The sequence below is a fragment of the Balaenoptera borealis genome (assembly GCF_965194805.1).
Source record: "Balaenoptera borealis genome assembly, chromosome: 1".
Taxonomy (NCBI): domain Eukaryota; kingdom Metazoa; phylum Chordata; class Mammalia; order Artiodactyla; family Balaenopteridae; genus Balaenoptera; species Balaenoptera borealis.
Window position 1 is genome coordinate 8,279,025 of NC_138860.1, and position 25,401 is coordinate 8,304,425.

Here is a 25,401-nt window from a genome sequence, read left to right on the forward strand (position 1 = left end):
AGTTATTGTTATTTTCAAAGAAACAGTATTGCTCAAAAAAACCACTATGTTTTAGAGAATCTATGTAATTATCTTGCTAACTCTCAAATAACAAGCACTACCAAAATTGTCCCCAAAACCCCAATAAGACTCTTTTCCTCAGTTTCTAAACATTCCACTGAAATGCAAAAGTAACATATAAGGAAAAGAAAGCATCTAAAAACCAAAACAGAAAGTGGATGAAGATGTAAGTGTGCTCCTTCACTGTATTATGTTCAAAATAATATTTATCCTTAATACAATAAAGAGAAGCTGGTCTGACACTGTGATTCATTCTCAGTTCTTTCTTATAATGAAACTCTTAATCAAAAATAAATGATGTACTTCTAATGGGTTAATCATTTATTTTAGAATGTTCTCCTTAATACACAGTTATTTTTGATAATTTACTTAAAATTATCATACCACAAATACACACTTTAATATTCCAATATAACTTGACTCAGATACATACTTTTTATTCATGGCAATACAGTCAGCTCATATCCATTTCTTTCATCTTCACATGTCGTATATTAGAAAGCATTCCAAAAAGATGCCTTGAAGAGAATATTATTCTTGAATCAAAGGCCCAGCACTGAGTCACCTGCTGTGTGACTCTGAGAACATAATATTTAAAAGCACTGAGTCTTTTTCTTTTTTCTTCATAAAGTAGGAAAATATGATCAATGCACCTCTCAGCATTATTTAAGATTTAAACATAGTAATATACATTAAAGTGTTTATAAACTCTAAATAATATGCAAATATAAAATTAAATTTCATTATTACCACAGCTTTAAAATCTAGGATATTTGCAGATACTTAAACACAAAAAGTTAGATATTAGAAGAGCTAATTGATGGATGTGATTTAAATGTAATAACACAATCTAATAGAATCTATTCCCATAGTGAAAATAATTATATCAAAAGAAAAGCAAATATGTGCAAAAACCATTAACTATAGCATACTAGCTATCAATTGTTACATGACAAATTGCCACAAAATTTAGCAGCTTAAAATTACAAACTTTTAATCTCGTTGTTCTGTGGGTCAGATTTCTGGGATTGGTTCTCCCAGAGCTTGAGTTGGGTGGTTCTCACATGGAATTCTCACCAGGGTGCAATCAACATACTGGCAGAGGCTGCAATAGTTTGAAGGTCTGACTGGAGCTTGAGGCTCTATTGCCAAGATGACTCACTCACATGGCTGTTGGCAGGTGGCCTCAGCTCCTTGCCATGTGAGCCTTTGTAAAGGATTTCTTGAGTGTTCTCACATGACAGCTGTCTTTCCACAATGCCAGGGATCCAAAAGAGAGAGTAAGGAGGAGGCTGAGAAACTTTTAATGACTGACTCACAAATTATACAGTGTCACTTTTGCCATATCCTATTTGTTAGAAATAACTCACTAAATCCTACCCACACTTAAGGGCAGGAGAATTAAGCTCTACTTCCTGAATGGAGAAGTATCAAAAACTCTGTGCACATATTTTATAAGCACTTCGAAGTTCAGTCCCACTATTATAATTCAATAATAGAGTAGGTCTCATTCAGTCAGCATCAACTCATTTATTTTTATTATCATGAAGTTCCTACTAATGCTACTATACAAATGATTATTTGTAACACACATTCTCATGAGAGACATCACGCCAAGGGTGCTGAAACTGATGGTGCGGACAGTGAAAATTATTTATCTTATTTTTGCATAAAGCAGATATACATAAAGTATATAAACAAATATACAGTATACATGTGGCATAAAATTTCACATGAGGGTAATTAGAAAAATAATGCCTGAAAAAGCTCCTTCGTGGGGGGTAATAATAGAAAAAAAAGTTGAGCAGAACTGATTTAACTTCTTTCTGTTTTAACAAGATAGAGATTTAAGTTGTCTAATTATTGAAATATTTTTACATATGTGATGTATAGTTGCTCAACAGTTAAATACTTTAAGAAGCAATTATCTGATTATCTGGTTAATTCAACCAACACCTTTTTCACACATTCACCAAAAAAATATTACATCAATTCACACACACAAACATACATACATATGATTAAAATGGTATTTAGACCATGAGTTTAATCAAGCTCTTCCATATGCATTATCACAATAGATCATCAGAGTCAGTATGGAGAATTAGAAAAGGCACAGAGTAAGTGCACTCCTGAGTTACTATTATTATTACTACAACTTTTATATTTAGATAAAATCAATAAATCTTATATTAAATTATAAGCCTAGTATTTGAGAAAAGTTTTGGGCTTAATGATATGTAGCTATGAGCCATACTCCTGACAAAGAAATAAAAAACAGCCAAGGGAGAAACACAAGTTTCAAAGTTAATGTTCATACTTATATCTTTAAATGAGTTGACAACAATAACGGAAATAACTATATATAAATATAAATAATTTGTTTCATATTAACTAGGCCTTAAAGTTCCTGGTTTTCTCCTAATCATCAAGGGTTCTTCCCAAAAAGCAACATCTAAGCATGATAATTATCTACTTTACAGGCATCTATTTATTTTTAAACTATCTCTTTGCAATTCTACTGTCAGAGCAGAATTTTCAACTTCTTTCCAAATTAAACACTACTGAATAGTGGTATAAAGCTGCATTGTGGAGTTAAATACAGAGTGTTAAAACCAGCTCCATCCCTCCCAGATGTGTGATTTTTATTGCAAACCATTATTAGTATCTATAATACTATATGATAGGCAATGTTTTAGGAGAAGCAATACAACATGAAACAAAATATTGTTTATGTTCTCACCCAGTCTGCATATGAATGTTCCAAATTACCTAATATTCCTTTAGTTCTCCATCTCCCTATAAAATGGGGAAAGTATTGCACCCTAGACATAATGTTATTGCTTGAATTAAATATGATAATTCCTGTACCAAGCTTCGCATACATACAGCAGACAGAGTTTAGTCCATAAATAATTGATATTTCTGTGATTTTAGGACCCATCTTAGTAATTTCTAGAATTTTTACTCTTTATTAAGATAATATCATTTTCCTTTATTTCTGATCCTGAGATTGAATTTCACTTTTATTTTGTTCCGTAGACTATTAATGATAAACTACTGGGAAAAGAAACTTTCTTCTACAGAGTATTTGTTTAACATCCACTCCTATCCTTGAAGGAGAATGTTTAAAACAAACAAAAAAAAATTTGTTAAATCAGGTAATTAAAGAATAAGCTGTTGAGAAAACTGCATACTATTGTGACCTCATTAACCAGGTTTATAGCTATTCCCCTTTAACAACAAAATATTCTTTCAGACTCAATTTAGGGCCCTATTCCAAACACAGACCTACAGCTTTCTAGAGGGCATATAAAGAAAGTTAATTAAGAAAGTTAAGAAAGTTCCCCTGGGGCAGGCTGGGTGGATTCAAACGCCAACAGAACTCAGAAGCCATGTGACCTTGGTAAACATCCTTCCCCCACTCTCATGTTAAGGTTCTCTCATCCAAACAGTGGAGATAATAATAAATACTTCATAGAGTTGTTGTGAAGGTCAAATGAAAGGTTCAAAGTAGCTCATACAGAATAAACATAAAGTAAACCTCAGAGAGAATTATTAATATTAGCAGATTTTGAATATCAAAGCATGCAGACATAACAGCTGGCTTCATTATATAAGGTGCATGAGTTAGGCAGTACATATGGGAGACCATAATAGAAGACTTCGCAACTTAACCAATGTATAAAGTTTTATTTTTTTTACGTAACATGAAATCCAGTGGTACAGGGCTGTTATAAATGCTCCAGAATGACATAAGAAGCTCAGTCTTTTTTTTTTTTTTAAACTTTCTCCCTGTCCATTCTTAGTTCTAGGTTCCTTTGTTCAGACTACTTCTTCATGGCCCAATATGGCCTCTGAAGCAATAGGTCATCATCTATAGAAAGCATGTAAGAAGAAAGGAGAATAACAAAAAAGTGTACATCACAGTTGAGTTAGAACCTTTCATAAAGGTTTCTCAGAATCCAGCCCAACTGACATCCTTTTATAGCTCGTTAGCAATCCTTACCAGCTAGAAAAGCTGGAAAATTGCCAACTTAAATAAAATCAGGTTGCATTGTTTTAAGGGGAAAATAGATATCAGACAGTCAAGTAGCAGATCGCTCCTATACTAGGTTTTCTAAAAAGAGGGGATTTGAAGTTTAGCTAAAATTAGCTTAAACAGGCAGTTGATTCAAATAAAAAAAAATCTTCCATCAGGACACCTGCTTTAAAGTTTAGACTTGCAAACACAACACATCACACAGCTCAAATCTTAAATGTACTGAGTATTCTAGCAGGAGTTTCACTTTTGCTTGAAGCTTTGCCAAGAATTTATATAACTGCTTGTTATGTAGTAGGATTCAAGGTAACTGCTCGTTATGTAGTATGATTCAAGGTCTCAAATTTACACAGGCAGTCAATTTTCACACCACAAAACTGTAATAGTAGAATAACTATTGCTTAAGTGGTAAAATTAGGTAGCCATTTAGTATTTACATTACAGCAACATGAAGCAAAGAAAACTAAGACGTGCTACAAACCCTAGAGCAAGTTGGCATTATACAGTCAGAATTTAAAAATTATCATTACATTCTGTCATCATAATGATAAAGAGAAAAAGATAGGGAGAGATCAGGAAGCCACATTCCATATTATTTCTGTCTAAAATGACATGGCTCCTTTTTTGAGGTGAAATATCAAGAAGCAGCTATGGTTACCATGGTAACAACATTAAAAATAAAAAGAAAATGTGGAGTGTTTTCAAATGATAAGTTCATGTAAAATACTCACTGAGAAATCAAATATATCTTGAAGCTTAATATTGCAAGACGTGTTATGAGACCATAAATTGTAAATTCTAAATATTCTCAACTTTATTAAGAAAGATAAATTAATTTCATTAAAGGATGAGTATTGAAAGGTATTGTTTTAATAATAAAAAAAGAGTCCTAGTATTCTAAGAGTGGGATATCTTCTACTGAAAATTAAAAAAAAATCTCCAAGATGTGAAAGTAATCGTCATAAATTACAAGTTGTGTAAACATGCCAAAAAAATAAGCAGAGGCTCATATGAGCATACATGAAACTTCACTCTTTCTTTTCCACTGATGTGTATTTGTTTCTATGGGATGACTGTGAATGTAGTTGTTATGGACAAGTCTGACTTGAGGCTTCGAAAAACAAACATCACTTTCGATGCCTCCAATTCCAGTTTTCCCATCTCACTTCATGACACTACCCTTCCCCTTAATAAATAGGGACAAAACACTGGGTGACAGGCTGAGTCATTCCCCAACAAGCCTCTTCCACCAAAGCATGTCCTGATTTCCACCTGTTTGCTCTCTTTATTTCTACCATACTAGTGTGAGCTAACACTGAATCTTCTCTGGAGTCAGGTATCATCCTCCTAACTGATGTTCCTGCTTCTGCTCTTGCCCTCTCAGTTGACTATCCACAAAGTAGCTGGAGTAATCTTCATAACTTTATGTCGCTCCACTTTAAACTTCTCCATGTCTTATCACTGCGCTCAGAATAAAATATAAATTTCTTATTTTGGTCTGCAAGGCTCGATATGATCTAGCTCTCACCTAACTACTGACTTCATCCTTACTCTAGCTATTGTGATCTGGCAAGCTTAGCTTCCATCTGCCTTTGAGCACCTAAGTTAGTTCTGCATATGGACGTTTGCACTGTGGTCCACTCTGACCAGGAAGTTTTCCTCCTTTTCAGCTGGCTTCTTCACGTTGTTTACTTTTCAGTTCAAATTTCTTAGAAGCCTTCTCTGTCCTGCCCATAAATAAAAACTTACTGTCATTTATCCCACATCCCTTCTCTGTTTTATTCTCATAATAATCCTTATTACTATCTGCAATAACTTTATTTGTTTAATTAATTTAATTAACTAGTTATTTTGTCTATGCTTATCAAAATGTAAGGTCTTTGAAAACAAAGACATTATCTGCCTTTTTACTATTTTGCCAATGCTTGATCAGTGTCTGGTATTCAATAAGAACTCAATATATATTTTTAGTAAGATAGGTTTTAATAAAAATTTTACAAAAATAATTATAATGAATGAAAGTATCACCCGTGACCAAATGACATGATTTATGGTGATTATAATGTCATCTAAAAATGATATTCATGTCAGAAATACGCATTACCTAAAATGTGCATTAAAACACATATATCTGCGGGAGGCAGAAATCATTACATTATTGCTTTTGATTAATGGCATGTTATGAATCCTCAAACTAAGAGAGAAGAATATCAAGACAATGGAACAAATTTTTAAAGTCATCAGGAAAAAAAATAATGCTGAAAGGTGGAGTTAGGAGAAGAAATTTGAAAATTTTCAGACATCTGCTGAAGCGAGCCCTCAAAAAAAAATTAGAGCACTGTGTGCCAGTGCTTAAAGGGAAGAAAAATTAATGGAAGAGAGAAAATATTAGACTAACAGTAAGGGAAAAGGTCCTTTACAAGCTCCAAGCATTACTAGCTACAAACAAATGATTATTATATCTAAGCCTAAATTCTCTCAATAAAGTGTTGAAGGCAAAACCTAAAAATAACATGAAATAAAATAAAAAAGAATTCTAAAATCAACAATCAAAATCAAACAATAACAATAAAATCTTCCAGAAATTTCAGCAGAATAAGTATAGTATTAGAAAGTACACTTACTGAGAGTACATTAGACTCCCAAGAAAGGGTCTAATAGCATGAAATTCATAATCCCCTCTTCTCCCTCATGATCATATTTCAACTGTTCCTTTCTTTTCCCTTTTTAATCTATTTTGCCTTTTTCTTCATTCTTCATATTTTCCATTATTCTCCAAATTCATTCCCTAAATCAAAGCCTGGGTCAAAACCCAGCTCTACCATATTTGGTTTTTAAACATCTTTATTGGAGTATAATTGCTTTACAATGGTGTGTTAGTTTCCGCTTCAGAACAAAGTGAATCAGCTATACATATACATATATCCCCATATCTCCTCCCTCTTGCATCTCCCTCCTATCCTCCCTATCCCACCCCTCTAGGTGGTTACAAAGCACCAAGCTGATCTCCCTGTGCTATGCGGCTGCTTCCCACTAGCTATTTATTTTACATTTGTCTACCGTATCTGAATTGGATGGCACTGGACAAATTACTTGGCTTACCTGAGAATTAATTCTCTTGTGAGTAGAAGAAAAATAAAAACTCTATCCATATATGTTTTTGTAATATGTCTTAATTAGTATTCCTCAAAATTTTTGGTCTTTGAACTTTTTACACACTTAAAAATTATCAGGCCCCCCAAAAGAGATTTTATTTATGTGGGATGTATCTTAATAGATTTACATTTGCCATACTGGAAATTTGAATTGAGAAAATATTTTAAATATGTATATATTAATTTACTTAAAACAAGAGTGGTAAGCCTGTCACATGTTAATATAAAGACATTTTATGAAAATTAACTGCATTTTCCAAGACAACAACAAAAATAGTGAATTACATTTTTGCAAGTTCCTTAATGTCTAGCTTGGTAGAAAAGAGCTGAATTCTTTTATCTGCTTCCACATTTAACATGTTGCTATACTTTGTTTGAAGTTTATGAAGAAATTCTTATCTTACAGTATTTTAATAGCATATTTCAATAGTCATTTCAGATCATCTTAGATCTCTTCCTAGATACTACATCAAAACTCATTATGTGGTAGTTTCTTAAGAAGGGAAAGGATAAATTGGACTTCATCAAAATTAAAAAATTCTGCTCTTCAAAACATACCATTAAGAAGATGAAAAGTCTAGACACAGACTGAGGGAAAAGACTTGAAAATCACACAACTGATAAAAGAGTTGTATGTAGAATACATTAGGAGCTCTCAAAACTCAGTAAGAAACCAAACCCCTGAATAAAAAATAGACAAATGATTTGGGCAGATACTTCACCAAAGAAGATAAACAGATAGCAAAACTGTAGACTTGTAGAAAATACAAACTAAACGACAGTGAAGCAAATAATTCATTGCCAGTGGATAGTAGTGGGGCAGGTGGCATGAAACGGAGGAAGGAGTGGTTGCTCTGGAGCATGGGAAACTCAGGTCTGATGGACTTGTTCATTATATATCTTGATTGAACTGATGGGTTCACAGGTGTATACGTTAGTCAAAAGTTAGTCAGAACATACCAAACTGCATGCCATAAATATGTGGAATTTATGGTATGTCAATTAAATCTCAGTAGACATACTAAAAATAGATATATATTCAACTGTCCAAATTTAGTAACATTCAAAAATATTCATTTTTATTAAGGACATTATATATATATATATATATATATATATATATATATATTTTGGTCATGCCACATGGCTTGCAGAATCTTAGTTCCACGACCAGGGATTGAACCTGTGCCCCATGCAATGGAAGCACAGAGTCCTAACCACTGGACTGCCAGGGAATTCCCAATTAAGGACATTCTTAAGTGAAATTCGGTTTTTTTATTTGTAGGGGGGCGGGAGCAGTACATGGCAGTGAAGAACAGTGACTACTAATATGTTTTGGTGTCACTACCTTGACTTGTGCTAAGGCACCAGCACTTTTACACACTATGTTTTCACACCATCAGAGTAAACGTTACCAGAGAGAGTTGTTTAGGATAAATCAGATAATTTTTAAAAATGTATTCAACATTGGATTATGTCATCACTCTTTATTGTTGTTGATGAGCATTCACATATATGCACACACACATAAACACACACACACTCACACTAACATCTTCTTCTTCAGCGATAATTTGGGACTGACAGTGGATGGAAGAAAAACATCAAGTCCAGCTCCACTAGTAAATTCACCCATAGGTCAGATATTAACTTACTGTTTGCAGTTAAATCTGTAATTTAACAAGTTACTCTATTACTGCAAAGTGGCAGTGCCATCATTTGCTTTACTGATTTTTCATCCAGCAAGCATTCAGTTGTGTCAACTGTACAATGCATTGTTGGTCTCTCAGCCATTGTGTATTCTCTCCAGTCAATGAAATATGACAACTCACTCTGGAAGATATTTCTCTGACTTCTTCATTTCTAAATTGAAAATATGTGAAAACAATTGTTGGCTATAAAGACATTACCATGACTGCATTCATACTTTCTATTTCTCTCTAAAAAAATTTTTTTTTCTGAATGTTTGGACTCAACATGGAATTGATATTTAACTGGTACCACATACAACTGAAATATGTTCTGTTACATGAGATACAATTTGGTGAATTATTAACATAAACAAAGCCAAGAAGAAGCTATACATTTCATAATTGTGTTTTTCATTGGCAATTTTGCACTATTTCTCCCTTCCATGAATCAGAGAACTTTTTGGTATGTCAGTTTATATATATTTTTTCAGTATTTTTAGATGTAGGTAGTATAATTTACAGTGAGAAAGTGAATTTTCTCATCTTTTATTAAGCTGATGATCCACGTTTAAATATAAGTTGTTCAGTTTAATGGGAGAAAAGGCAAAACTGTGGAAGTGTTAAAAATAAAATTTGAAGGATGAGAGAAGAAACAGAGCCATACTGGCTTCACTCTCCATGGACATATTTTTAGTCAATTCACCTATTTTGAGGTCCACTTCACCTCCTCACTTTTTTCCTCCAGATTACAACTCTGGAGACTGCATAGATTAGTTTGCTTTACTCACTGCTGTCCCAGCCTGGCCATATTCTAGGCTTTGAGTATCTAGGCTCTGTTTTATTCATTATCACCTTCCCCTCTATTTCTTCTAGAACTTTATTAAAATCTTTAATGGTCCAAAGAATCCTTTTTTCCAACCAATAGAGTCATTTCATTTTGTGTCTGTTTACCATCAGTACATTGTTTCCTTAAAGAACAGGAAGCAAATGCATCTACTCAAGTCTTCATCTTGATGGATCAACAATTTAGTTGCATTTCATCTGAATGTCTCTTTAACTATTGTAAATTACAAAAATTATAATTAGGAATTTTAATGATCTTTTCAAGTGCACACGGAACATTCTCTAGGATTGACCACACAGTAGGGCACAAAACAAGCCTCAATAAATTTAAGAGTATAGAAGTCTTCTCAAGCATCCTCTCTGACCACAATGGCATGAAACTACAAATCAACCACAGAAAAAGAAATGAGAAAAAAACAATTACATGGAGACAAAACAACATGCTACTAAAAAACCAATCAGTCAACGATGACATCAAAGAGGAAATTAAAAAATACCTTGAGACAAATGACAACGAAAACACACCATATAAAATCTATGGGATGCAGCAAAAGCAGTTCTTAGAGGGAAGTTCAAAGCAATACAGACCTTCCTCAAAAAGACAAGAAAAATCTCAAATAAACAACCTAATCTACCACTTAAAAGAATTAGAAAAAGAAGAACAAACAAAACCTAAGGTCAGCAAAAGGAAGGAAATAATAAAGATCAGAGAGGAAATAAATAATATAGAGATTAAAAAAATAGAAAAAATAAATAAAACCAAGAACTGGTTCTTTGAAATGGTAAACAAGATTGACAAACCTCTGGCCAGGCTCACCAAGAAGAAAAGAGAGAAGACCCAAATAAACAAAATAAGAAATGAAGGAGGCGAAATCACAACTGATACTGCAGAAATAAAAACAAACAAACAAACAAAATAAGAGAATACTGTGAACAATTATGTGCCAACAAATTTGATAATCTAGAAGAAATGGACAAGTTTCTAGAAACATACAGCCCACCAAAATTGAATCAAGAAGAAATAGATAATTTGAACAGACTAATTACTAGAAGTGAAATAGAATCTGTAATTTAAAAACTCCCTACAAACAAATGTCCAGGACCAGATGGCTTCCCAGGAGAATTCTACCAAACATACAAAGAAAAAATTATACTGATCCTTCTCAAACTCTTCCAAAAAACTGAAGAGGAGGGAACACTTCCAAAGACATTCTATGAAGCCAACATCACCCTGATACCAAAGCCAGACAAAGACACCACCAAAAAATAAAATTACAGGCCAATATCTTTGATGAATATAGATGCAAAAATTCTCAACAAAATATTAGCAAACCAAATCAAACAATGCATAAAAAAGATCATACACCATGACCAAGTGGGATTCATCCCAAGTTCACAAGTATAGTTCAACATATGCAAATCAATCAGTGTGACACACCACATCAACAAAAGAAAATACAAAAACCACATGATCATTTCTATAGATGCAGAAAAAGCACTTGACAAAATTCAACATCCATTCATGATAAAAACTCTTAAAAAGTGGGTATAGACAGAACATATCCCAACATAATAGAAGCTATTTATGACAAACCCACAGCCAATATAATACTCAATGGTGAAAAGCTGAAAGCCTTTCCACTAATATCTGGAAAAAGACAAGGATGCCCATTTTCACCTCTTCTATTCAACACAGTATTGGAAGTCCTAGCCACAGCAATCAGACAAGAAGAAGAAATAAAAGGTATCCAAATGGGAAGAGGTAAAATTATCATTATATGCAGATGACAGGATACTATATATATAAAACCCTAAAGACTCCACACAAAATTTATTAGAACTGATAAATAAATTCAGCAAGGTAGCAGGATACAAGATTAACAAACAGAAATCTGTTGCATTTCTTTATACTAACAATGAAATATCAGAAATGGAATGTAAAAAAAAAAAAAAATACCTTTTAAAATCTCCCTGCCCCAAAGAAAATACTTAGGAATAAACCTGACCAAGGAGGTGAAAGACTTACATGCTGAGAACTATACAGTAAAACACTAATAAAGGAAATTGAAGATGATTCAAAGAAATGGAAAAATATCCCATGCTCTTGGATTGGAAGAATTAATATTGTTAAAATAGCCATACTACCCAAAGCAATCTACAGATTTAATGCGATCCCTATCAAATTACCCATGACATTTTTCACAGAACTAGAACAAATAATCCTAAAATTTTTATGGAACCATAAAAGGCCCAGCATTGCCAAAGCAATCCTGAAGAAAAAGAACAAAGCAGTAGGCATAACCCTCCTAGACCTCAGACAATACTACAAATATACAGTATCCAAAAGAGCATGGTATTGGCACAAAAACAGACATATGGATCAATGGAACAGAATAGACAGCCAAGAAATAAACCTACACATCTATGGTCAATTAATCTTCCACAAAGGAGGCAAGAATATACAATGGAAAAAAGATAGTCTCTTCAGCAAGTGGTGTTGGGAAAGTTGGACAGCTGCATGTAAATCAATGAAATTAGAAAACACCCTCATGCTATACACAAAAAATAAACTCAAAATGGCTTAAAGAGTTAAATATAAGACATGACACCATAAAACTCCTAGAAGACATTGTAGGCAAAACATTCTCTGACATAAATCGTACCAACCTTTTCGCAGGTCAGTCTCCCAAGGCAGTTAGAAATAAACTAAACAAGTGAGACCTAATCAAGCTTACAGGCTTTTGCACAGCAAAGGAAACCATAAACAAAATGAAAAGACAACCTACAGAATGGGAGAAAATATTTGCAAATGATGTGATCAACAAGGGCTTAATTTCTGAAATATACAAACAGCTCATACAACTCAACAACAACAAAAACAAACAACCCAATAGAAAAATGGGCAGAAGACCTAAATAGACATTTCTCCAAAGAAGACATACAGATGGCCAACAGACACATGAAAAAGATGCTCAGCATCACTAATTATTAGAGAAATGCAAATCAAAACAACCAATGAGGTACCACCTCACACAAATCAGAATGGCCATCATTAAACACTCTACAAATAACAAATGCTGAAGAGGGTGTGGAGAAAAGGGAACCCTCCTACACTGTTCGTGGGAATGTAAGTTGGTATAGCCACTGTGGAGAACAGTATGGAGTTTCCTCAAAAAACTAAAAATAGAGCTACTGTATGATATAGCAATCCCACTCCTCGGCATATATCCAGACAAAACTCTAATTCAAAAAGATACATGCGCCCCTATGTTCATAGCAGCACTATTCACAATAGCCAAGACATGGAAACAACCTAAATGTCCACCGACAGATGAATGGATAAAGAAGATGTGGTACATATGCACAATGGAATACTACTCAGCCATACAAAATAACAGAATAATGCCATTTGCAGCAACATGGATCGACCTAGAGATTATCATATTAAGTGAAGTAAGTCAGAAAGAGAAAGACAAATACCATACGATATCACTTATACGTGGAATCTAAAATATGACACAAATGAACCTATCTATGAAACAGAAACAGATTTATGGACACAGAAGAGACTTGTGGTTGTCAAAGGGGAGGGGGTTAGGGGAGGGATGAAGTGGGAAGTCTGGGTTAGCAGATGTAAACTATTACATGTAGAATGCATAAATAACAAGGTCCTACTGTATAGCACAGAAAACTATATTCAATATCTTATGATAAACCATAATGGAAAAGAATAAAATATATATATATATATATATATATATATATATATATATATATATATATATAACTGAATCACTTTGGTGTACAGCAAAAATTAATACAACATTGTAAATCAACTATACTGCAATTTAAAAAAAGAATTTTAATGAACTCACTCTACATAAATATAGATGTATATAAATACAAATAATTAAATAGATGATAGATAGATGGATAGACAGAAAACAGCACAACAAATGGAGAGAGTGTCAATTATTCCGTGGACATAATATAAAATTTAAAACAATGAGTGTGGTCACAAATTAGAAACTAAACTGCTTTCTCAAAAGGAATAACCAACTATTACAATTACAAAATTATAGGCAATAAGATAATGGGCTTACCATAGCTGTCAATAATAATGGATAGGTCTTGAATATTTAAAGTATCTTTTCAGCAAATATATATACTTAGCCAATTTGTACAAATATAAGTATCGGTTACAGGAGATTTTATTTTATTTTAAAGACATAGCAGATGTGGTGCTTTGGATCGCAAGCTGGGATGGTTGAAGGGCAGGTAGACTGTTGAGTGTGGAGTGGAATGTCTACACGGCCTCTCTAGCGTGGCATATCAGGGCTCCACACGGAAGTATTTCTAGAGAAGGTGTTCCAGCTGGCACTGTGAAAGCTGCATAGTGAAGCTGTGTCCTATACACTATTCAGCTTCCATACTGTTTCTGGAACATGCCAGTCAACAATGTGAGCTGAATCTGCCCTCAGCCTTCCCAGCAGAAACCAGACGTGTGATTTTAAAAAGCCATCTTGGAACTGGATCTTCCACCTTCAAGTATTTTGACCCCATCTATACAAGCCACCCCAAGCCATTCAGGTTGTCCAGATGAGGCCCCAGACATTATGGGCTAAGATGATATCTCCCCACTGCCCCCTCTCTGAGTCTCTGACTAACAGAGTCCATAAGAATAATAAAATCGTTTAGGTCATTTGACCTGGGGGTGGCTTATCACACAGAGATAGATACTGGGAACACCAAAAAATACACAAATTGAGGGACACCAACCAAATAATGTTGTATTATCCAACACAAAAAAAATATATACCACTCTCAATTGCATGCAGATAAAACTTTTGCAAATAAAACATTCTCACAAAATGGCAAAGGACATTTGAAAAACATTATTTGCATATTTAAAGTAAAATAAAATAACCTTAAGCCTTCCCTTTATTCTGTGTAATAGTATTGATTTTAAAATATTAAAATAATCCTTCAGCCAACCACTTTTCAAAAGTGATAGGTCTATATAGCCATATAAAATTGTTCTATTTCACAGTTTACTTTTTATTCTCCCTTTTTTATTGATCTCCAAAAGCTTTCAGAGGAGAGACTTTAGATTTAGGGTAAACTTAAGTATTTATTCTTTAAAAATCTATTTTCTTCTTCCTACATAACAGTTTGAAAAGAGGATTTCTGCTGTAATTTGAAGATGTTACTTTGCACTCTTTAAGAAAATATTTTAAATAAATTACTTTGTTAAATTACACCATTATTAAAATGCATAATTAAATAGATGATAGATGGATACAAACAAATCTGATTTAGTAAATCAGTTACTTTATGCATAAATTTTATGAGTTCAATTGAAATTTGGGATATTTTCTTTGTTGAATCAAATATTTTCCTAATTGGAAATTAAAAACAAAGGGATGGAAGCTGTGTGGCAATTATCTGATAATAGTTTACAAATACTATTATTCTGTTTAAATTTAATTTAATTTTATTTTAAAGACATAGCAGATGTGGTGCTTTGGATTGAGAGCTGGGATGGGTGAAGGGCAGGTAGACTGCTGAGCATGGACTGAAATGTCTACATGGTCTCTCTAGCGTGGCGTATCAGGGCTCCAAGCAGAAGTACTGAGAGCACTGTAGATCATTTGGGAGAGTTTTAATTTCAGGATCATTGCTTATGAGGAAGAGAAATACCTTTCAAAGTCTATCCTTACAAACCTCAATCTATAATCTACAAACTATTTCCAAAATCAGTTGCTATCTAGGGTGAAATAAAAATCTGAACTCATTTTCTCTTTTGTTCTATTATATTTTAACAGCCTCGGAGATGTGGTTGCTTAAACCTAAGGCTGGCATTGGCATACGGGAAAAGGAAGACCTGGGCTTGCCAATTCAATGCTGCCTTTCTTTTAAAAAAATACCATATACATACAACTTATTTAAAGAGGTTTGAAAAGGCCCACATATGGCTTTTTTGAAGCACTAATATTCTGAGAAATAGATACGTGTTCAAAGCACATACCAGAGAAATATTGCAAAGTACTTTATTCAAATAACATTAAAGATATTAATGATGCTTTAATAATTAAAATTACAGTCTAAATCCTGGCACTTAAAACAAATCTTGCTAAGAATGTAAAAGTTGAAATCTGCATCTAAAAAATTACTTGTAAAATAAATATGTAAATATTATGGGGCTTCCCTGTGGCACAGTGGTTAAGAATCCACCTGCCAATGCAGAAGACATAGGTTCGAGCCCTGGTCCAGAAAGATCCCACATGCTGCGGAGCAACTAAGCCTGTGTGCCACAACTTCTGAGCCCGAGTGCCACAATTACTGAAGCCCACGTGCCTAGAGCCCATGCTCCACAAAAAGTAGAGCCACCGCCCATGCACCACAACAAAGAGTAGCCCCGCTCACCGCAACTAGAGAAAGCCCACGCACAGCAATGAAGACCCAACGCAGGCAAACAATAAATAAATTAAAAAACTAAATTTTTAAAATAAATAAATAAATAAATATAGTGTAATTATTTTTTATTGAAATCCCCATTTAAGAACCATGCACAGGAGGAGCTTCAAGATGGCGTTAGAGTAAGACGTGGAGATCACCTTCCTCCCCACAAATAGATCAGAAATACATCTACATGTGGAACAACTCCTACAGAACACCTACTGAATGCTAGCAGAAGACCCCAGACCTCCCAGAAGGCAAGAAACTCTGCACGTACCTGGGTAGGACAAAATAAAAAAGTAAAAACAGAGACAAAAGAATAGGGACGGGACCTGCACCAGAGGGAGGGAGCCGTGACGGAGGAAAGGTTTCCACACACTAGGAGCCCCTTCGCGGGAGGAGACTGCGGGTGGCGGAGGGGGGAAGCTTCGGAGCCACGGAGGAGAGCGCAGCCACAGGGGTGCGGAGGGCAAAGCGGAGAGATTCCTGCACGGAGGCTCAGCGCCGAGCAGCACTCACCAGCCCGAGAGGCTTGTCTGCTCCCCCACCGGGGCGGGTGGGGACTGGGAGCTGAGGCTCGGGCTTCGGTCGGATCCCAGGGAGAGGACTGGGGTTGGTGGCGTGAACACAGCCTGAAGGGACTAGTGTGCCACAGCTAGCCGGAAGGGAGTCCTGGAAAGTCTGGAGCTGCCGAAGAGGCAAAAGACTTTTCCTTGCATCTTTGTTTCCTGGTGCGTGAGGAGAGGGGATTCAGAGTGCCGCCTAAACGAGCTCCAGAGACGGGCGTGAGCCGCGGCTATCAGCGCGGACCCCAGAGATGGGCATGAGACGCTAAGGCTGCTGCTGCCGCCAACAAGAAGCCTGTGTGCGAGCACAGGTCACTCTCCACACCGCCCCTCCCGGGAGCCTGTGCAGCCCGCCACTGCCAGGGTCCTGTGATCCAGGGACCTGTGATCCAGGGACAACATAGCTGGGAGAATGCACGGCGTGCCTCAGGAGGTGCAATGTCAAGCTGGCCTCTGCCGCCGCAGGCTGGTCCTGCATTCCATATCCCTCCCTCCCCCTGGCCTGAGTGAGCCAGAGCCCCCGAAGCAGCTGCTCCTTTAACCCCATCCTGCCTGAGCGAAGAACAGACACCTTCAGGCGACCTACACGCAGAGGCGGGTACAAATCCAAAGCTGAACCTCCGGAGCTGTGTGAACAAAGATGAGGAAAGAGAAATCTCTCCCAGCAGCCTCAGGAGCAGCAGATTAAATCTCCACAATCAACTTGATGTACCCTGCATCTGTGGAATACCTGAATAGACAATGAATCATCCCAAATTGCAGAGGTGGACTTTAGGAGCAACGATATATATATATTTTTTCCCTTTTTCTCTTTTTGTGAGTGTGCATGTGTATGCTTCTGTGTGTGATTTTGTCTGTATAGCTTTGCTGTTACCATTTATCCTTGGTTTCTGTCTGTCTGCTTTTTTTTTTTTTTTACTTAAAAAACTTTTTTTCTTAATAACCATTTTTTATTTTTAATTTTAATAACTTTATTTTATTTAATTTTACTTTATTTTATCTTCTTTCTTTCTTTCTTTTTTTTCTCCCTTTCATTCTGGGCCATGCGGAGGACAGGCTCTCAGTGCTCCAGTGAGGTGTCAGGGTTCTGCCACTGAGGTCAGAGAGCCAAGTTCAGGACACTGGTCCACAAGAGACCTCCCAAATCCATGTAATATCAAATGGTGAAAATCTCCCAGACATCACCATCTCAACACCAAGACCCAGCTCCACTCAATGACCAGCAAGCTACAGTGCAGGACACCCTATGCCAAACAACTACCAAGACAGGAACACAGCCCCATCCATTAGCACAGAGGCTGCCTAAAATCATAATAAGGCCACAGACACCCCAAAACACACCACCGGACGTGGACCTGCCGACAAGAAAGACAAGATCCAGCCTCATACACCAGAACACAGGAACTAGTCCCCTCCACCAAGAAGCCTACACAACCCACTGAACCAACCTTAGCCACTGGGGACAGACACCAAAAACAACAGAAACTACGAACCTGCAGCCTGCAAAAAGGAGACCCCAAACACAGTAAGTTAAGCAAAATGAGAAGACAAAGAAACACACAGCAGATGTAGGAGCAAGGCAAAAACTCAGCAGACCTAACAAATGAAGACGAAACAGGCAGTCTACCTGAAAAAGAATTCAGAATAAAAATATAAAGAGGATCCGAAATCTTGGAAATAGAATGGAGAAAATACAAGAAATGCTTAACAACGACCTAGAAGAACTAAAGAGCAAACAAACAGTGATGAACAACACAAAAAATGGAATTAAAAATTCTCTAGAAGGGATCAATAGCAGAATAACTGAGGCAGAAGAACGGATAAGTGACCTGGAAGATAAAATAGTGGAAATAACTACTGCAGAGCAGCATAAAGAAATAAGAATGAAAAGAATTGAGGACAGTCTCAGAGACCTCTGGGACAACATTAAACGCACCAACATTCGAATTATAGGGGTCCCAGAAGAAGAAGAGAAAAAGAAAGGGACTGAGAAAATATTTGAAGAGATTAGAGTTGAAAACGTCCCTAATATGGGAAAGGAAAGAGTTAATAAAGTCCAGGAAGCACAGAGAGTCCCATACAGGATAAATCCAAGGAGAACCATGACAAGAAATATATTAATCAAAGTATCAAAAATTAAATACAAAGAAAAAATATTAAAAGCAGTAAGGGAAAAACAACAAACAACACATAAGGGAATCCCCATAAGGTTAACAGCTGATCTTTCAGCAGAAACTCTGCAAGCCAGAAGGGAGTAGCAAGACATATTTAAAATGATGAAGGAGAAAAACCTACAACCAAGATTATTCTATGCAGCAAGGATCTCATTCAGATTTGACGGAGAAACTAAAACCTTTACAGACAAGCAAAAGTAAGAGAATTCAGCACCAACAAACCAGCTTTACAACAAATGCTAAAGGAACTTCTCCAGGCAGGAAACATGAGAGAAGGAAAAGACCTACAATAGTAAACCCAAAACAATTAAGAATATGGTAATAGGAACATACATATTGATAATTACGTTAAATGCAAATGGATTAAATGCTCCAACCAAAAGACATAGACTGGCTGAATAGATACAAAAACAAGACTCGTATATATGCTGTCTACAAGAGACCCACTTCAGACCTAGGGACACAGACAGACTGAAAATGAGGGGATGGAAAAAGATAGTCCATGCAAATGGAAATCAAAAGAAAGTTGGAGTAGCAATTCTCATATCAGACAAAATAGACTTTAAAATAAAGACTATTACAGGAGACAAAGAAGGACACTATATAATGATCAAGGGATCAATCCTGGAACAAGATATAACAATTATAATTATTTATGCACCCAACATAGGAGCACCTCAATACATAAGGCAAATACTAACAGCCATAAAAGGGGAAATCAACAGTAACATAATCATAGTAGGGGACGTTAACACCCCACTTTCACCAATGGACAGATCATCCAAAATGAAAATAAATAAGGAAACACAAGCTTTAAATGATACATCAAACAAGATGGACTTAACTGATATTTATAGGACATTCGATCCAAAAACAACAAAATACTCATTCTTCTCAAGTGCTCATGGAACATTCTCCAGGATAGATCATACCTTGGGTCACAAATCAAGCTGTGGTAAATTTTTAAAAATTGAAATCATATCAAGTATCTTTTCTGACCACAATGCTATGAGACTAGATTTCAATTACAGGAAAAAATCTGTAAGAAATACAAACACATGGAGGCTAAACAACACACTACTTAATAACCAAGAGATCACTGAAGAAATCAAAGAGCAAATCAAAGAATACCTAGAAACAAATGACAATGAAAACACAACGACCCAAAACCTATGGGCTGCATCAAAAGCAGTTCTAAGAGGGAAATTTATAGCTATGGAAGCCTACCTTAAGAAACAGGAAACATCTCAAATAAACAACCTAACCTTACACCTAAAGCAATTAGAGAAAGAAGAACAAAAAAACCCCAAAGTTAGCAGAAGGAAAGAAATCATAAAGATCAGATCAGAAAAAAATGAAAAAGAAATGAAGGAAACGATAGCAAAGATCAATAAAACTAAAAACTGGTTCTTTGAGAAGATACACAAAACTGATAAACCATTAGCCAGACCTATCAAGAAACAAACGGAGAAGACTCAAATCAATAGAATTAGAAATGAAAAAGCAGAAGTAACAACTGACATTGCAGAAATACAAAGGATCATGAGAGATTAATACAAACAACTCTATGCCAATAAAATGGACAACCTGGAAGAAATGGACAAATTCTTAGAAATGTACAACCTTCCCAGACTGAACCAGGAAGAAATAGAAAATATGAACAGACCAATCACAAGCACTGAAATTGAAACTGTGATTAATAATCTTCCAACAAACAAAAGCCCAGGACCAGATGGCTTCACAGGTGAATTTTATCAAACATTTAGAGAACAGCTAACACCTATTCTTCTCAAACTCTTCCAAAATATAGCAGAGGGAGGAACACTCCCAAACTCATTCTACGAGGCTACTATCACTTGATACCAAAACCAGACAAAGATGTCACAAAGAAAGTAAACTACAGGCCAATATCACTGATGAACACAGATGCAAAAATCCTCAACAAAATACTAGCAAACAGAATCCAACAGCACATTAAAATGATCATACGCTCTCATCAAGTGGGGTTTATCCCGAGAATGCAAGGATTCCTCAATATACACAAATCAAACATCGTGATACACCATATTAACAAATTGAAGGAGAAAAACCATATGATCATCTCAGCAGATGCAGAGAAAGCTTTCAACAAAATTCATCACCCGTTTATGATAAAAAACCCTCCATAAAGTAGGCATAGAGGGAACTTTCCTCAACATAATAAAGGCCATATATGATAAACCCACAGCCAACATCCTCAGTGGTGAAAACCTGAAACCATTTCCACTAAGATCAGGAACAAGAGAAGGTTGCCCACTCTCACCACTATTATTCAAAATAGTTTTGGAAGTTTTAGTCACAGCAATCAGAGAAGAAAAAGAGATAAAAGGAATCCAAATTGGAAAAGAAGAAGGAAAGCTGTCACTGTTTGCAGATGACATGATACTATACATAGAGAATCCTAAAGATGCTACCAGAAAACTACTAGAGCTAATCAATGAATTTGGTAAAGTAGCAGGATACAAAATTAATCCATAGAAATCTCTTGCATTCCTATACACTTATGATGAAAAATCTGAAAGTGAAATTAAGAAAACACTCCCATTTACCATTGCAACAAAAAGAAGAAAATATCTAGGAATAAACCTACCTAAGGAGACAAAAGACCTGTATGCAGACAATTATAAGACACAGATGAAAGAAATTAAAGATGATCCAAAAGGTGGAGAGATATACCATGTTCTTGGATTGGAAGAATCAACATTTGAAAATGACTCTACTACCCATAGCAATCTACAGATTCAATGCAATCCCTATCAAACGACCACTGGCATCTTTCACAGAACTAGAACAAAAAATTTCACAATTTGTATGGAAACACAAAAGACCCAGAATAGCCAAAGCAATCTTGAGAAAGAAAAATGGAGCTGGAGGAATCAGGCTCCCAGACTTCAGACTATATTACAAAGCTACAGTAATCAAGACAGTATGGTACTGGCACAGAAACAGAAATATAGATAAATGGAACAGGATACAAAGCCCACAGATAAACCCACACACATACGGTCACCTTATCTTTGATAAAGGAGGCAAGAATATACAGTGGAGAAAGGATAGCCTCTTCAGTAAGTGGTGCTGGGAAAACTGGACAGCTACATGTAAAAGAATGAAATTAGAACACTCCCTAACACCACACACAAAAATAAACTCAAAATGGATTAAAGACCTAAATGGAAGGCCAGACACCATCAAACTCTTAGAGGAAAACATAGGCAGAACACTCTATGACATAAATCACAGCAAGATCCTTTTTGACCCACCTCCTAGAGAAATGGAAATAAAAACAAAAATAAACAAATGGGACGTAATGAAACTTAAATGCTTTTGCAAAGCAAAGGAAACCATAAACAAGACGAAAAGACAACCCTCAGAATGGGAGAAAATATTTGCAAATGAAGCAACTGACAAAAGATTAATCCACAAAACATACAAGCAACTCATGCAGCTCAATATCAAAAAAACAAACAACCCAATCCAAAAATGGGCAGAAGCCCTAATAGACATTTCTCCAAAGATATATAGAGATTGCCAACAAACATATGACAGAATGCTCAACATCATTAATCATTAGAGAAATGCAAATCACAACTACAATGAGATATCATCTCACACTGGTCAGAATGGCCATCATCAAAAAAATCTACAAACAATAAATGCTGGAGAGGGTGTGAAGAAAAGGGAACGGTCTTGTACTGTTGGTGGGAATGTAAATTGATACAGCCGCTATGGAGAACAGTATGGAGGTTCCTTAAAAAACTAAAAATAGAACTACCATATGACCCAGCAATCCCACTACTGGGCATATACCCTGAGAAAACCATAATTCAAAAAGAGTCATGTACCACAATGTTCACTGCAGCACTATTTACAATTGCCAGGACATGGAAGCAACCTAAGTGTCCATCAACAGATGAATGGATAAAGAATATGTGGCACATATATACAATGGAATATTACTCAGCCATAAAAAGGAATGAAACTGAGTTACTTGTAGTGAGGTCGATGGACCTAGAGTCTGTCATACAGAGTGAAGTAAGTCAGAAAGAGAAAAACAAATACCATATGCTAACACATATATATGGAATCTAAAAAAAGAAAAAAAAATGGTCAGAAGAACCTAGGGGCAAGACGGGAATAAAGATGCAGACCTACTAGAGAATGGACTTGAGGATACGGGGAGGGGGAATGGTAAGCTGGGACAAAGTGAGAGAGTGGCATGGACATATATACACTACCAAACTTAAAATAGATAGCTAGTGGGAAGCAGCCGCATAGCACTGGGCAATCAGCTAGGTGCTTTGTGACCACCTAGAGGGGTGGGATAGGGAGGGTGGGAGGGAGGGAGATGCAAGAGGGAAGAGATATGGGGACATATGTATATGTATAACTGATTCACTTTTTTATAAAGCAGAAACTAACACACCATTGGAAAGCAATTATACTCTATAAAGATGTTAAAAAAAATAATCATGCATAGTGGATAAATAAAGGAAGATGGTCCCCTAGAGCTGTGTTGATTTCATTTTTCTGCTTATAAATTACTTCCTGGTGAGAGACTCTAGCTCACATCAAAGTGCATGGAACACAGATAGTAAAGTGCAGGTGGAGGTCTTTGCTTGGGTCATTCTTCCAGATGGTGTTCAAATTCTCTAGTTCTCACCTGGAGTTATTTTATTTTCCTCTGAATTATATGTTTCCTTTATTAAATGAAAGATCAAGAAAAATTTGAGAAAATAATTATCTATTAAACAGATCAAAACCAAAAGTGCTGAAAGCCTAAGCTGAAGTCTAAACACTTAAAAATGAGTGTGTGTGTATGTGTGTGTGTGTGTGTTTAAGCTGAATAGTTTTTCTGACTCTTATTACCTCCGAATCTCTATTAACTGCTCACTCTTATCAATCTTTTCCTGAAATAATTTCCAAAACGTTTCCCATTTTACATTTTTTTTTTAGTTTTCCTTTTCTTACTTCATTTTTTCCTTGCAGTCAGGAATACTGTGTAATTAACTAAGAAACCTTTTCTGTGACACTCAGCAGGCTCACGACCCACTAAGAAGAATATTTGATCAAGTCTAAGTCTGTAGCTAGAATTTCTTGAGGCCATAGGAAGAAACATAAAAAGAGGAAAATAGAGACAGAAAAATAAAATCGCAAGGCAAACTGGAATCGAGTAGGATGGGTACAAAGTGAAAATAAGATGATACTGGTGCAAAGGTGTACAAACACAAAAATGCATGTTTCTTTGTTATTTACTCCTATGATTGCCCCTCATCACAATAAATTTTGTTTTGAAGCATCATTTATGTGAAATAAAATGCTTCAAATTTATTTGTAAGTTTCTATGAGTTTTGACAAATGTACACACCTGCACTGCCCAATTAAGATACAGAAGATTTCCATCATGCCAGAAAGTCCCCCCATTAACTTTCATTGGTTTGTATTTAAATTGACTGTTTATTTGTCTCTCTTCCTAAAGCGGACAAAAACTCTTTGAGGGAAGGCAATATACTTTGTCAGTGACTGTTCCACATGACAAAGCATAGTGTCTAAATTAAAGTAAGTGACAAACACTCATATGCAGGATTAATGACTAATATTAAGGAGACTAGAGAAAAGATAGATGATGTGGAAGATGACAGAAGGGTGGTTTTTATAGAAAGATATGAATTGCGATTGAACATACTATATGTAAACATTCAACTTTTACATACCACAAAGAAAAAATGTCATTAATTTTTGGTTTTATGTGGCTATAATTGAATTTTTCTTGCAATAACCTCCCTAGGAGAATCAACACCTTAATTAGGTTTTATATTAATCAAGAATAGTGTTAGTTGCAAGTGACAGGAAAAATATTCCTAAATAATTATACAAATAAAGTAATTATGAGTAAATGTATCCAGAAAAAAAAAAAAAAAACAATAGTAACACTTAGACTTGACCAAAAGAAATGACTCAAAAGTCACTAGGGGGCTTCCCTGGTGGTGCAGTGGTTGAGAATCTGCCTGCCAACGCAGGGGACACGGGTTCGAGCCCTGGTCTGGGAGGATCCCACATGCCGCAGAGCAACTAGGCCCGTGAGCCACAACTACTGAGCCTGCGTGTCTGGAGCCTGTGCTCCGCAACAAGAGAGGCCGTGACAGTGAAAGGCTCGCGCGCCGTGATGAAGAGTGGCCCCCGCTTGCCGCAACTAGAGAAAGCCCTCGCACAGAAACGAAGACCCAACACAGCCAAAAATAAAATAAAATAAATAATTATAAAAGTATGTGCATTAAAATTAAAAAAAAAAAAGTCACTAGGATTTTCTTTCTCTATTTTGTCTCCTCTTCATTCTCTACCCATTCAAACTCTCACCCTCACCCACTATGAAGG